The sequence below is a fragment of the Mustela erminea genome, chromosome 2 (genome assembly GCF_009829155.1).
Source record: "Mustela erminea isolate mMusErm1 chromosome 2, mMusErm1.Pri, whole genome shotgun sequence".
NCBI classification, from domain to species: Eukaryota; Metazoa; Chordata; class Mammalia; order Carnivora; family Mustelidae; genus Mustela; species Mustela erminea.
The window spans coordinates 89,071,006-89,087,293 of NC_045615.1; the positions used below are offsets into that span (position 1 = coordinate 89,071,006).

Genomic DNA, 16,288 nt, shown 5'->3' on the forward strand with positions numbered 1-16,288 from the left:
TGTACCCCTGAAACAAATAATATATTGTATGTTAATTTTTAAAAAGTCTATACATAGTATAAATGTTTACATATAGAGTTTATATAACTTTGCTGTATATATCCAAATTGCTCTTAAACAAGTGATATACAATATTTTATATCCTTCCCAGCAATCATTTCTATCTTTGGCAGCACTTGGTATTATCAGACTTTTTAAATTGCTGCCTTTCCAATGGTTTGAAACTGCCAAATATTGGTTGTTTTTCTGTGACATTCTTCATTTTTATTTGTTATTTTTTAAAGATTTTATTTAGTTTTGAGAGAGAAAGAGAGAAAGAGAACACAAGTAGCAGGGAGAGGCAAAGAGAGAAGAAGTAGAGTCCCATCTGAGCAAGGAGGATGATGTGGGAATGATCCCAGGACCTTGGGATCATGACCTGAGCCCAAGGCAGATGCTTAACCAACTGAGCCACCCAGGCTCCCTCCTCTTCATTTTTATTGTTATTTATATCAGGCAGAATTCTAACAGAAAACTGATGTTATACTCAAAAAAGATAACTGAAGAGTTTAAGAAAGGACCACTTTACAAAGTTGTGGGCAGTGTTAAGGCTGATCAGCAAGAAGCCTTGAAGCACCCTGGAGCTGACACCATAAGAGAGTTGGTGATACCAGCAGGTCTGATAGAGAAAGTGATTTATAGAACAGGCATGAAAAAAGGAGTATAGGAGATGTCTGCCTTACAGATGATGTGACTTCTGTAGGGGGACGCACTTAACACCAGGTGCCCAAGCAGGTAGGTAGAGAGAAATGTAAATACCTTCCCCTCCTCTTTTCATTACTTTCTCTGCTTCTGTTGATTGATGGATCCCATCTGCCAAACCCAAATGTGAAACTAGAAATAAGGGTTCATGTTGATGCAATCTATAAAATTTGGAGTCCTGGGATATGCAAAGTGGTAGGAAAAGATGGAAAATGAGTGGAAAGAAGCAAATGGTGAACACCCTGCTATCTCTCATATTTGCTTTTTTAAAAATTTGTTTTGTTTTCTATTTTTAATTAAAAAACTAAATTAAGTATAATGTTTCTGTGTGTAATATGGTTCAAATGTCTTTTCTCCTTCATATTTGCATGTTTTTTGAATGCAGATAAAATTATGAAGTGAGAAAATTTAAACTTTATGGATGCAGGAAGTTTTGCATTAACTGCTATATCCTTAGCACTGGGACGAATTTCAGGAACATAGCAATTGCTTAATATTTGTTAAATGAATGAATAAATGAATATATTCCTTTATATTTTCTGCAATTTATGTATTATTATTATTATTATTTATTATTATTATTATTTAGAGGAAGCGATAAGGGCAATGGTAGAGGGAGAAAGGAGAGAGAAAATTAAGCAGGCTCCATGCCCAGCACAGAGCCCAATGCAGGCTCAGTTTTACAGCACTGAGGGTGACTCAGTTAGTTAAGCATCTGCCTTTGGCTTAGGTCATGGTGTCAGGGGTCTAGGATCGAGCCCCATAATAGGCTCCTTGCTCTGTGGAGAGTCTGCTTCTCCCTCTACCTGCTATGCTGGCTGTTCCCCCAGCTTGTGTTCTCTCTGATAAATAAGTAAATAAAATGTTTTTTTAAAAATTGCAACCCTGTTATCATGACCTGAGCAAAATCAAGAGTTGGACACTTAACCAACTGAGCTACCCAGGTGCCCCTGTTTATGTATTATTTTTCATCTTTTCCTATAGTGAGAGATAATGAGAAAATCACTGAGATATTCTACTATTAGAATTAGAGATTAGATTATTAGACTGAGATATTCTACTATTAGATATTTTATCTAATAAATTAAAATTTTCTTTTTTTATGTATATGTTAATCTACCTGGACTTTTGTACTGTAATATGTGATGTAGGGATTCAATTGTGTGTATATGTATTTCTATGTGATATATAAATGTATGTCAATATATGTCTATTTATATTTATATATGATAGATATTCACTGTCCACACTCAGCATACTGATATGTAATATGTCTTTTTTTTTTTAAAGATATTTATTTCAATCTCAAGTAGGTGCAGAGGCAGGCAGAGAGAGAGAGAGAGGAGGAGGAAGCAGGCTCCCCACTGAGCAGAGAGTCCGATGCGGGGCTTGATCCCAGGACCCTGAGATCATGACCCGCGCGGAAGGCAGAGGTTTAACCCACTGAGCCATCCAGGCGCCCCTGTAATGTGTCTTATCTCATGTGTCATGTGACATATAGCAAATAACCACATGTATTTATTTCTCTATATCTGACCTAGTATCTGTCTCACTGATTCATCATTTGCACTTTTGTCAAAATTATTTTCAGTTCTGTAATAGTTCTCCCTCCTTGGTTAGATATGCTGAATTTTTACAATTACCTCAGTCTTCCATACAAATTTTGGAAACATTTTTTCAAGTTCTATAAAAATATCTCATTGATATGTTAATGAGATTGGCACTAGGTTTATAGACTAACTACAAGAAAAAGGATGTTTTTATCATTTTGATTCTTCCTAACTAATAGACATGCTTTTTGTTCTTTAATCATAGTCTGTAATTTTCAATATTAAGGTCTTGTACAACTCGAGTTTTACTTCAGTACCTACAAAATTTTTTAACAGACATCATACTTAATATTGAAATTCACAAGCATCCCAAGTAATTGGGAACTATACAAGTATGTGCATTTTTATACTTATGGTTCAAAATTATGCTGGATGTCCTAGACACTAAGGTATATGCCAGATATTAAAATCTAAATAAATTTGAAAGAACATTAAAAATTTACAGTTGTTTCTAGAAAATGTAGTTATTTATACAGAAACTTCAACATAATCTATGAATAACCAGAAATAATCTAAAAAATTAATAAGTTTATTATATAAAAATATTAACAGTGCTCCCATTTAGCAGAGATAACCAAGTGAAGAAAAAGAATAAGGTACAAAAACCTACCAGAGCAGTCTCTTTTATTTCTCTTCTAAAATATGATATAATGTGCTTAACAATGTGTAGAGTTTTACTGATTTTCTCCTGGGTTAAGAATTTTTGTTCTACATATACCATGTATGTTTTAAGCACTGAAAATATCTGACACTTATTTCTATTTTAATATTTTATATATTTTTCCTCAACATTTCTTTGTTTTTATGTTGTCACCAATTCCAACCTAAGGCCTATTGCCCTTACTCTCATTATTTTATGTTATTGTCATTTCTGCCTGCATTCTTGGAGATAATTTTCAGCTTACCACTGTTAGACTAATTCTACTTTCCACTTTAAAATTCTGTTCTTTGTATTTCCAATGTAGCTTTTATTTCTGTTATTAGTTTTTTTGGGGGGGGATCTTTGCAATTATTTTTATTCCACTCTTTGTTCCATTGCATAAATACTATTTGATTACTTCAAATGTATTTAGTAAGAAACAGACTTAATTCCCTTAAATATTCTCCTTTTGGATTTTGACCTGTGCCTTTAATCTCAATTTTCCTATTTGTATCTTCCATTTTTTTTTTCAGAGAACAATGCCACAAAATTATAAAGAATATTCAATTTTCTGTGGTACATAAACCTACTTCATAGACTTCTTTTTCTTCTAATTCCTCAGAAAAAATTCTTCTTTTTTTTTTTCATTTTTTTCTGCTTTCCCAAAACTATTTATGTGTGAATGCTTATTTTCTCTTTTATCACAGAACAAGGAGTTTTAACCTTGAGAAACTGTGTATCATCCATATAGGCTATCTATGTTGCTATGTACCCATTTATTATCCACATTGTGCTGGTGGAATAATTTTTTCAGATGTTCACATAAAGCAGTCTGATATGTATGGCTTTTCTTTCCCAACATCTGGCAAATATCTAGTTTATGTCAATTTGCCAATTTCAGAGAAAATGTAATCCCAGCTCCTTTGCCTGTCTCGTAAAAAAAGTACTTCATATATGAAACATATAAAATGTGCCTGCTTTAAATCACCTTGTCTTACTTAAACATTTTTAACTTTTGAAAATCACAATATACCCACTTTGCAATGTAACTTTTGATGCCTCTTCATCAAGTCTCTTTGGTTTACCCTAGGAATTTAATTGTTACAACTTATAAGTCCTGTAGACAAATTGGTTTCAGAGTTTATAGTTAAGAGTCCATCGTCTTTCCATCATCCTTTCGCAGGCGCCATGCTAGTCTTCTCTGTATGATTCCAATTTTACTATATGTGCTGCCGAAGCAAGCACAAGAGTTCACAATCTTTTTGATCGATGTGGCAGATAAAGTCCACGGCTGGGATTTAAGGGAGTGAGGAAAAAGGGTAATTATTTCACTTAATTCCTTTTGGGGTAACTTTTCTTAGTTTTCATTGGTATAGCAAGAGGTATTTTCAACTATTTTTTCAGTCCAATTCTTTTCAATATATATTACAGTTAGTGAAAATATCTCACAGATACTGGGAATCATTTACCAGATCTTTTCAAAGACACCATAAGAAAAAAAATTTTTTGAGTTATAATTCTTTTATTGGGATGTTAAAAAAAGGTTGTATCAGGGCTGCTAGTTATATGCCATGCTAAATGTACAATCCTGCAGACTGATTTTATATTGAAATGTTAACACCATTTAGTGTAAAATCTTAAGCATAGGAGATATTCCCTGAATGGATATTTAGAATCTCTTTCCTTTTGAATCCTCTCATGTTTGATTTTCAGATCAGGCACTAGTAATCAACAGTTGTAGTGAATACCCAATCTGAGACTCACATTGCATAAAGAGTGATAGAAATAGATAAAGACTGTCAGACAGAGAAAGAGAAAGTGACAAAGATGAATACTAAGGATAATTTACTTGGATATATAAACTATTCATTCCAAAATAATAAGAGTAGATAGAGGGAACAAAGCTATCTTCCTCTACCTGTCTTCATGTACAAATCATCCTAACCATACTCCAGTGCAAGAATCTTAACAAAGGGCAGAAGTTAAAATAGCTAAAATCTACTTAAAATACAAAAGCAAAAAAAAAAACTTTCTTAATTAGTATATATTTCCTCTTAGGAGTGTGGATTTTTTTTATGCTTAACAAAGGCTTAGCAACATATATCACATATAATCTGAAAACGGATTTGTATGACATACCAGTCAGCAACAATATAGGTTTTTGTCTTCTGTCTTGTACCTATAGAGAGAAATTGCTCACTAGAGGGAAATATGTGATTTTTTTTTTGTTCTTACTTTTGAAAAAAAAATGGAATTGAATTGCATGAGTTTTTCACATATGAAATATATGTAATTTAAAAAATAAATAGGCCCTGAACTTTATTTCAATAGTAAGGTTGTTGTTGTAATTATCAATGGTATATTACTGAAAGAATGTAAGTTTATACAAATGCAATGTTTTTTCCTTTGGGTCCACTATGTCCTATCATAAGGATGAACAAGAGGTCACTTATTCGTTTGTTTTGACTTTCATAAATTTGCTTTTAGAGTTGGGTATGATGTCAGTATTTGTTTGTTTCTTTTTTTAGATAAACTTACTTCTTAAAACACAATTATTCATTATGAATATTAATGGAAGGCATATACTAGCTTTATGATTATTATTTTGCCTATGAATTTACTTTTAGCTTTAAGTGGTCAATAGCACTATTGGTTGAACTCAAGTTTATACTTGTGCAAGTCTTAAAGACTTCCACAGATCCATCCAGGTGCTTATAAAGGACCAAACCAAACAGGACCATTGAAGTTTTTCAATGATGAGCCATACCAAAGGTAGAAAGCATGGGGTTTTTGAGTCTTTTTTTTTTTAATTAAGTATAAAAGAAACTAATTTTTTTTTGATTATTGAAGACAGATGTATACACCTTAAAAATATATATTTCTAAAAAATATATATATATATATTTCTATGGTGAAATAACTCAATTCAGATTTAGAAAGAATTAATTACATTATTATTTACATAAGTGTGTGTATATATATGTATATACACACATATATATATCATGAGATTTTTAGAGATTTTATGTAACTATCAATTCTTTTTATTCAGATTTTCAAAATTATATTTCTTTTCATTTTAGAAACATTTTCATATATTAAATCATAATTGGTTAAGTTAAAATTATATATAAAATGGGTAAATATTCATTTGATAAACTAGATTAACATTCTTATTTTACAAGTAAATAATGATTGTTTCCTAATAAAATAGCCACTGATTACTATTCTTCAGTTAATAATGATAGTAACAATGGATAATCACAGTCATCAAACCAGATCCCATATGTAAACATACTGCCTTAGTGTCTATAATCCCTTTTAGGATTTTATTCATCTCATCTTGGGCTAGTTCAAAACATTCATAAAGCCCAGTTATACCCTAGTTAACAGTTTGGGGACAAAATACACAGAAACAAAATTAATAAGTAACTATTTAATTTTTTTTCCTTTGCAGGGAACCTGGGTGGCTCAGTTGGTTAAGTCTCCAGCTCTTGGTTTGGCTCAAGTCATGAACTCAGGGTCATGAGATAGAACCTTACATTAGGTTCCCTACTGGCCATGGAGCCTGCTTAAGATTCTCTTTCTTTATCTCTCTTCTTCTGCCCGCAGCCCTTTGCGTGCATACTCTCCATCTCTATGAACCAAACAATCAACCCCCCCCCCAAAAAAACAAAAAACTTTTTTTTTTGTTATTGGCACTCTTGTATCACTATATCTTCTATGTTTTAGAAGTGTAAAAAGTCTAGTTGAGATCATTTAGAAAATTTAATAAGGCTTTAATATATCCATTAAATTATTTTACATTATTATACCAATAAAGTTATATTATTCTAAAATTTAGACAGCTTTTCTCCCCTATTCCTATGGATTAGATAAATTGTTACTTTGTATAAAATGACTGGATTGTTTTATAGGGAATATTTTTACTTTTGGGAGAAGTTTTATTAAACTGTCAATGAAAGTATTATTCATTAAAATTTTATGAGACAAAAGATTAATCTAGTTTGTTTTCAAGTCATAAATTTCAAATAATTGTCTTTCGTAAACAGTTATGATACACTTGTTGCCAGATGTTCTTATCTAAGGTTACTTTGTTTCTAATATATAACTGCCTCTCTTCAAGTGCCCTACCAAAAAACATTTGTTTTCCTTTTGTTTTTATTCCAATAAACACAATGCTTATTTCTGATATTTAAAAAAAAATGACATAATTCTTTAATATATTTTAAAAGAAAGACAATGACACATATTTTAACAACATACTTATCTCCTTTCTTGTATTAATCCCATGGATTTGGGGTCACTTCATCTTTTAGCTATCATGAATTTTTTTTAAAAAATTGAGTGACGTCTCTTTGAGATGATGACTACTTTTTCTTTTTCTTTATTGCACTATTTACTGATTATATATATATTTTTTGCCCCTAAAATAGTTTAGATGCTAAGGTCAAGTTGTGAGATAAAGCAATATTGGACTTTATTTTTACTTCACTTTTTTTTAAAGATTTTATTTATTTATTTGAGAGAGAGAGACAATGATAACAGGAGAAGTGGAAGGTAGGAGAGAGACGCACACTCATTGCGCTGAGCAGGGAGCCTGATGCAGGACTCCAGCCTAGGACTCGAGGATCATGACATGAGCTAAATTCAGTCGCCCAACAAACTGAGCCACCAAGGGGCCAAATGTTGGAATTTAAAACAAAACCATTTATGGGGCACCTGGGAGATTGAAATGATCCTGAACATCTAGAATTGTGAAAAACAATATTGGTAAAATGTAAAGCAATATGTAATATTGTCAATGTAACTACACTATAGAGACAAATATATTCAGTATTTTCTGCCTAATTTTGAGGGAAAAACAGAATCATTTTATATTTTCCTATGAACATATAGCATTTTGGCTTTTGAAACTCTTAGTGCCTGTGTTCAATAGAGAATGTAGGTTAGCAGGAGACAATTTTATTTTTGAAAGTTAAAACTATAATACATTTCTTTTAAAATATGTGTTTTGAGAATATTAAGGTATTTTCTTATTAATTATTGCATTTTCTCTAGTGATTATGACAGAGATTTTTCATTACATATTTTATTGAGTTAGCCTAGTCAACACAATTCAAATATTTATATTGATGCAATATATTTGTTTTATAATACCTGCAAATGAAATTAAATATATGGGCCAGAAAAAAAAATAATGCTTGGTTTTTAAGAATTCCTAACTTTTCTTAAGTAGTATGAAAACATGAGTTCTCAATGAACTTTTACCCAGAAAGATACCATTTATTTTTCAGAAAATTAGCAAAATTATTTATCAAAGTGTGTCATTTTGGGTCAAACTTTAAAAAGGAATGCATTTTATTATTAAAATAAAATTTAAAAATCAAACAACTCAAGTTCCTCTAAAATATTATGTAGGGAAATTGTATATTATGATTCTAATTTTTAAAGTGTCAAAGTGTAAAGTGTAAAAACCCTCAGTTTTTATTTTGTATGCTTGATAGAATTTATAAGAAAAGTAACAAAATAAGGATAATAATTATGAAAATTATGGCAATAGTAATAATAATAATGCTGGAGTACATATATGGCTTATTCTGTTAAATATCTGACTCTTATCTTTGGCTCAGGTCATGATCTCAGGGTCCTGAAATCAAGTCCTGTGTTGGGATCCCCAACACAGGGAGTTGTTGGGAGTTGGGAGTTGGCTTGAGGAGTCTCTCTCTTCCTTTCCCTCTGTACCTCACCCTGCACACACCCTCTCTCTCAAAAAATAAATACATTTTAAAGTAATAATAATGATAATAATAATGCTGATGATAAAGTATTTGGTCAGTTTGTAATAGGTAAGAAATGCATACAGAAATAAGCACACACATTTGCTTCCTTATAAATCAAGGCTATTTGATTTTATTAAGTTATATTGCAGTGGGATAATGTTCATGCTTGCTAGAATTTTAGTTTGGAGGAAATATGAAATTCAAATTATGAGAACTTAGGAGAGCATAACATTCTCAAGACAATAGGAATATTTGAACCAAATATAAGCTAAGTTGGTTTAGCTGTTTAAAGCTTAAATAAATCATAACTTTCAAATTTTAAGTCCATTCTGTATCAAAACAGAGAGAGAACAAATATTCTCTCTGAGCTCTTATTTTTTTTGCTTAAAATTAATATACAGTGAAAGCATAATGACTAGAAAGCCCTGCTGAGATTGAAAGAACAATTATCCACAAAAGGATGGTTGGAATATTATTCAGTGCTAAAAATAAATGGGGTATCAGGCCATGAAAAGACATAGAGGAAACCTAACTTTATATCACTAAATGAAAGACGTCAATCTGAAAAGCCCGCATACTGTACGATTCCAATTATGTGTGAAATCTTATGAAAGGCAGTAAAAATATCACTGGTTGCCAGAAGTGTGGGAGGAGAGAAGTGAACAAGCAAGGCAGACAGGATTTTTAGAGCAGTGAAACACTCTATAGCATTCTGAAGTGGTGGACACATGTGATTATACATTTATTCAAACTTGTAGAATTACCTAGAGTGAACTTTAATGCAACCTGTGGACCTTGGATGATAGTGATGTGTCAACACAGGTTCACTGGTTGCAACAAATGTAGCACTCTGGGACAGAATGCTCATAGGTGGGGAGGCTGTGTATGTGTGGGGTCTAGAGTATATGAAAAATCCCCATATCTACTTCTCAATTTTGCTATGAACGAAAAACTGCCTTAAAGACTAAAGTCTATTAAAAAAAAATTAAAAGAACATGGTAATCCTAAGAAAGAGTAGAAGACACCAATGGGCTGCTACTCTGAAAAAGAATGATAGTGCTGAAAAAGAACTGAGCTATAAAAGCAATAACCTAATAAGAGAAAGGGGAAAAACATCATCCTGATTATTTTTTCCCTTTGTCTATCCTATGCATTAGATATGAAATTAGTGTTTAGAAAACACTAGATGAAAAACATTTAGAAATATATATATATATAAATCGATATAAAATTGTTATCTCTGCTTTAATTATTTGTACGATTGTATTATTTTCTTTTATTATTTTAAGATTTATTAATTTATTTTAATAGAGAGCACTTGAGAGGAGGGAGGGGGAGAGGGAGAGGGAGAGAATCCTCAAGCAGATTTCCCACTGAGCCCAGAGCAAAATTCAGGATTCAAGCCCACAACCCTGAGATCGTGACCTAAGCCAAAACCAAGAGTTGGACACTCAATCTACTGAGCCACCCAGGTTCCCTCTAGTATTTTCAGTGTTAATTTGGATGTACGATTACAAATTTGGTGTTTTCTAGAGCTTAACTGGAAAAATTTTTTATACTAGGGAAGACAAGTAATGGACTGAGTCAGAAGATAGAAATAGACTTCCAGTGCCTTTGTTAGTTATTAAGTTTGTTTAGCCTTGATGGTATTATTCAATGTTTTGAGTAGTTTTTTCATTTTCTTACAATGTTTACAAAACCATCCTATACTATGAATTTTACCATGTTATTATGAGGATCACAAATAGATACTAAATTGATATATATGTGTATAAATATATAACATATACATGCAAGGAGTTAGTTAATATAGGAAAGTTTTGCAAGTTGTTTTGGTATTCTGATGCCTTAAATGCATTCATTACATCTAGACACTTACTACAATCTACTCCTTCCTTGTAGGACTGGGCTAGGCATAGATTCAGCAATATGTCCAGGGTGAGCTCTTCAAATTGCATAAAAATATTGGTATTATACTTTATTTAGTTAATGATCAAAGCTTATGAATTTGTTTAATCACAAGCAGAATGTATTCACTTCATATTTATACTTTGAAATCCATTCATTCATTAACTAATATTTAGTTGTATTTACAATATGCAAATTAACATGCTAATCCTTGAGATACATCAGAAGACAATGTAAATATTGTTCTTGATCTAAAAATAATAATTGTATTCAATAATATGTGCTCCTGGAAATCCATTTTGCTAAAGTTACAAATTTTTTTCTCAGGATAATTTGTGTTCTTCTACTTTTTAGTAGGGCTGAGCATCTCTTTATGCTTCATCATTTTTGTGTATCTTCCTTTTACATTTCATATTAATAATCTTTTCCAAATTTCTGTAGGATCATTTGTCTCCTTTTTTAGAAGTTCTTTGTTGTTTGTAATTAGGTACTTTCATTTTATATACTCAAACTTGTTTATTGTTCATTTATTGATTTTGAATACTGTGTGGATAATGGGATTCACAAGATTCATTCACTAGTTGACTAGTTAGTATATAAGAAGGAGTTTCTGTTTGGAGAAAGGGGACATAGAGAAGGGGGAAAGGAAAGGGATTGGAAAAGAAAGCTTGCTATGTGCTCTACTCCCCTGTATTTTGTGGAAAAAAGGAAAAAAAATAAACTAAAAAGTATCCTCATGAAGTGAGATTTGAAGGATGTACCCATGAGAATTTCCCTTTAATTTTGGGCCTGATTCTGGAAACAAGTAATGGAAAATACTTTCTTTTTTGAGTTGTCAAATGGTACAGACTTAAAAACCGACCTGAGATACAAAACCAGAAGGATTCTAAATCCACAGTGAAAGGTCCCAATGATATGCAAGGCAGTTTCCCTGAATTATATCATGGTTTTACTCTAATTGTGATTTAAGCAACAGGAATTATTGGAAATACCAACGATGAGAAAAATGACATTAAAAATTATTGCACATTTGCTAAATTTAATATGCATGTCTCAGTTCCAGTTATATTGTTATGTAGTGAAGAATTAACTTTACACAAAGATAGACTTGGCCTTCATTTTCAAAATGGTCTTTGGGCAACTGGAATATCCTTCCTGATGGGAGTGACTTTGTTTGCCTGCAGTCTTTGGCCAGCAGTCTAACAATGTGTTTCATGATAGATGCTTTGGCCCACATGGTATCAGTTCTTCCACCATAGACTAGGGAATAATAGTTTTAACCTGACCTCTAGCAGTGGCCAGAGAATAAATGTCAGCCACAAGGGTAGTATGTGATTGAACACCAGCAAAGACTTTGGACACCAAAGATTTGGGAGGTTTTTTGGTTACTAATACTCAATATTCATTGTTGCATATTAATGCCAGAAAAGTAACAGTTCCATTAACGCCTTGAGTTGAGAACATTGGAAACTTCATGTTTGGAATGTTTCCTGAACTCTGCCCCATGCATTTCTTCCTTTGGCTGATTTCAAACTGTATTCTTCCTTCATAATAAGCTCTAACCACAAATATAATCACTTTAAGTGAATTCTGTGAGTTTTTTTTAATGAACTGTCAAATTTAAAGGTAGCTCAGTATATCCTATTCCTCCAACTTGAAGCTGCAGTCAGAAAGAGGGCAGTTTGGGGTGGATTGTTTACACTTTATAGTTGCCCTAAGACTTTGTAGTTAGACATAACTTATGCAAATGTTTATCTAAATCTCTCTAATATATTGTCAATCAAAATGATGCTTAGAAATTAAACACAACAGCAAATAAAAAAAGGAAAAAGCATTGGAATGTGCCCTCTAATAGTCCTATTCAAAAATTTTCATTTCAAAGGTGTATGTCATTTTGAGCTACATAACCAGTGCTGAGTCAGAAGAGCGAAAAGTGAAATTGAAAAAAAAAAAAAAAATAGCAACTGTATTTTCCAAATTGTACCTGGCAAGAAAACTGAGAAATTCACATCTGTTCCTGGGAATTAATATTCCCTTATCACAGAAGAGAACCACCTTAGGTTATTTGTTATAGCTGCCATAAAAGAAAATATCAAAGTGAACCAGAAGTCTAATGTTATATTTTGAACCCTCTGAGAATATACTCCAAGTGACTGTAGGCCTCCAAACACTGAAGAATATATTCACTTAAATTGTATGAAAAATAAGGATAGACACTTTTGATTAAAAATTAAGTAAAATTACTATTGTAAAGGCTTAGTATAAAATAAATCCTTACAAATCAAAACATATTGCAATAGTATTTATTAAATTTATTCATTTTTTCATTGTGTAATGCACTGGAAACTTTAGCAAACTTATTTTACATTTTATTAAGTATTTATAATATATTAAATATTATACATTTATGTCTCATGGTACAAGAAAAAAAGATGCACATCTTTCATAAATTGTTAAGTACCCCTGAGATTAGATGGAATTAAACCCACAAAAGAGCTCTTTAATCTCAAACAATGATATTCTACATTAAAATACAGAAGCATTGTTTCTTTTACCCTAGTAAAGATGAGCTAAGAGAATTCTGAACAAAAACAACGCCAAGTTACTGTATATTAGTAGATAAAATATACAAGATGTGGATGTGAATTCCATAAACATTCCCTCTACTACTAGAAGATGACCGTATTGTTAACTTATATATCACATGACTATTTAACAGGATCAAAGAAAATACTAACAGTTCTCCAGATATCTCACCAGGTCATTCTCAGAACAGCTTAGTTTAAAATTAAAACAATAACAACAACAACAAAACAGCCAGAACCTATAGTTACTGATAAAAATGATACTGCATTTCAAATACATTTCAGAATGGTATTTTAGTTTGTTATGCCATCAGTCTTTTCACAAGGGTCAGTCTGAGAGAGAAAAATTCATTGAGTGTGATCTGAGCAGTCAGGAAATCTCTATTGCTAATTTTGTACATGTACATGTTTCTTTCCCTTTAAAAAGCAATACCCATTTTTAGAAATATTAAAAATAAGAATATAATGATGGTAATATTCAAAATTCAAACATGTTAAAATAATTTCATAGCTTTAATTTATTGCAATGTAATATGACATAATTTTGAAGTGTATGTAAAAAACTATATTTGATAGTTGATAGTCGTAATTTTAGATGAATTATTCAAAATGTTTCATCAATATTGAAATCTTATTTCTTGTTTTTAGAATTATGTTTTTTTTTAAGTTTTTATTTATTTATTCCAGAGATTGAGGGAGAGAGGAAGTGGAAGGAGGAACAGAGTGAGTCAAGAGACTCCACTCTGAGTGGAGATCCTGACACATGGCTTCATCTTAGGACCTTTTTTTGTTTTTAAAGATTTTATTTATTTATTTGACAGACAGAGATTACAAGTAGGCAGAGAGGCAGGCAGACAGAGAGAAGAGGAAGCAGGCTCCCTGTGGAGCAGAGAGACCGATGTGGGGCTCTATCCCAGGACCCCAGGACAATGACCTGAGCCAAAGGCAGAGGCTTAACCCACTGAGCCATCCAGGTGCCCTTTCATCTTGGGACCTTGATTGAGATCATGACCTAAGCCCAAACTGAGAGTCAGATGCTTAATCAATGGAGCCACCCAGGCACCCCTTTAAATCTGATTTCTTTTCACGTAGTGATAGCTATTCATTGTTATTAAATAATCAGCATTTTAACACTATAACAATATGACATGTTAAATATATAATAAGGTAATAGAGGTTACAATATTAAATATAAAAATTGCACAGAATTAGTTTTCTGTGGGTTAAAAATAGTTAAGGCATTAATACCTTCCCTTTCACATTGTATATATTAATATTATTTTAATCTCATTTTTGCACATAGTGTTTGTGATTGTATAACATTTAAAAAAGAGAAGAATACGCAGCAAGTAAAATAAAATCTATTCCCAAACCCACTGATTAAAAATAACCATTGCCTAAAATTTGAGGTGTGATTTCAACTTTTTCCCCCATGATCTTGTAACTCAGTCTTATTTTCTCTCTTCTACCACTCTTTGTGTATCTGTTCTGGACTTACACTAGCATTTAAAAGTTTAATGTAACATTTTTAATCATAATATAGTTGGACAAATTAAAACACATTCAAAAAGCTTTATTGGAGATATTAAAGTATATTTTGTATCATCACATACATTTCTATTGAATAGGTATTCCACCTGCCTATCCTTCCTCAATGCGGATTAAATATAGTTCAATGCAGTTTTTACAATTCTGTGTTGCATGTCATCTGTTGGATCTTTTAAAAATAACATCACTGAAGGTCTCTGTATGAAGAGTTTCAGTAGAAATACAGAGGGCAGATTGCAGTGAATCAAGAGGATGAGAGTGTCAATCTCCCTGATTGTGTGATTGCTCAGCATGGTTGAGAATGTATACTATTTTAGTTGAATCTCTTTTAAAATTATTATTATCCCCCTTTTCTTACAATTGGCCTATGGCCTATAATTTACACTAAAAAATGTAACTGAGTTTAGCTGAATTTCTTTTAAATATTTTTATATATAATATGAAAGACTTAAAGGTTTTAAATTATTTGTAAGTCTTTAATATATTGAATTATGTAATATATGTCAAATATTTTAACAGTATCAATTTACATGACAAAAAACATAGAAACATTTATGGATCGCATGTATACATTAATATTTGTATATTGGTATATGCAAATTTCCTAAGGCTTTTATTTTAAAATTATGTAATTAAATTCAGGTCATGGAACATTAGTATTGTCAGTAATAACTTAGGCAAAGGGTGTTGTTCGTGGACTGAACTATCTATAGGAAATCAACAAATAAGTGTCATTTTCAACTTTTTGAGTGATTCCATTTAAAAAGTTAAAGATATCTAAAATAAAAAAGGTAATCACTGTCATAAGAACACATTGGCATTGCTAGGTTACTGTCAGTAGAGTCATAAATTGTATTTTTATTTTTGCCATGTATAAAGTGACACTGCAGCATACAAAGTGAATACACATAGTTTAAGGAGGAAGTTTTTATTCTTAGTTATGCAAAAAATCAAAATTAAATATTACTTTAAAACTTTTCAAAGGGAAAATCGTATTTTATAAACTTGGATTTCATTTGTTAGAAGCTGTATTCTGGAGTTATCTTATAAAACAATTCAAATTAGAGAAGAGTTAAGAGTTACCCATAGGAATGGAAATCAACTAGGAAAGTTGACTCACTAATTATTCAGCAGATTTGAATGAATCAGTATCCGAAAGGATTACTGCCCAAAAGCCTGCCCTGGGGTTGAAACAGGTGTTGTTTCATCAGAATTCAGTATTCCTGCTATTTCAAGGAGGAATTCAAAAAGACAACCCTGGGAAAGAAAATCCCATCTATGTGACATGAAAAGCATGACTCCTAAACTAGATTGTATGCTTTCTCCCTCTCAGTCATTTCCTAGGCTTCTTTCTGTCTCAAATAGATCCCTTACCAATTCCAAAGCAGCTGGCATAATTCTTCGCCTGAAAATGGCAATGGCACCCTCGCAGCAAATCGCAGGCACACAGGTGTTTGAAGGGATCCGAAATAT

The 16,288-nt window shown here is 31.8% G+C and overlaps 1 non-coding gene across 1 annotated transcript; it reads right to left on the minus strand.

Annotated features, from left to right (window-relative positions):
* Positions 1-4,129: 4,129 nt before the first annotated feature.
* On the minus strand, positions 4,130-4,236 carry LOC116585415. Its single transcript, XR_004283610.1, has one exon. It is a non-coding gene; the product is annotated as a U6 spliceosomal RNA (small nuclear RNA).
* Between the last annotated feature and the right edge of the window lie 12,052 nt (positions 4,237-16,288).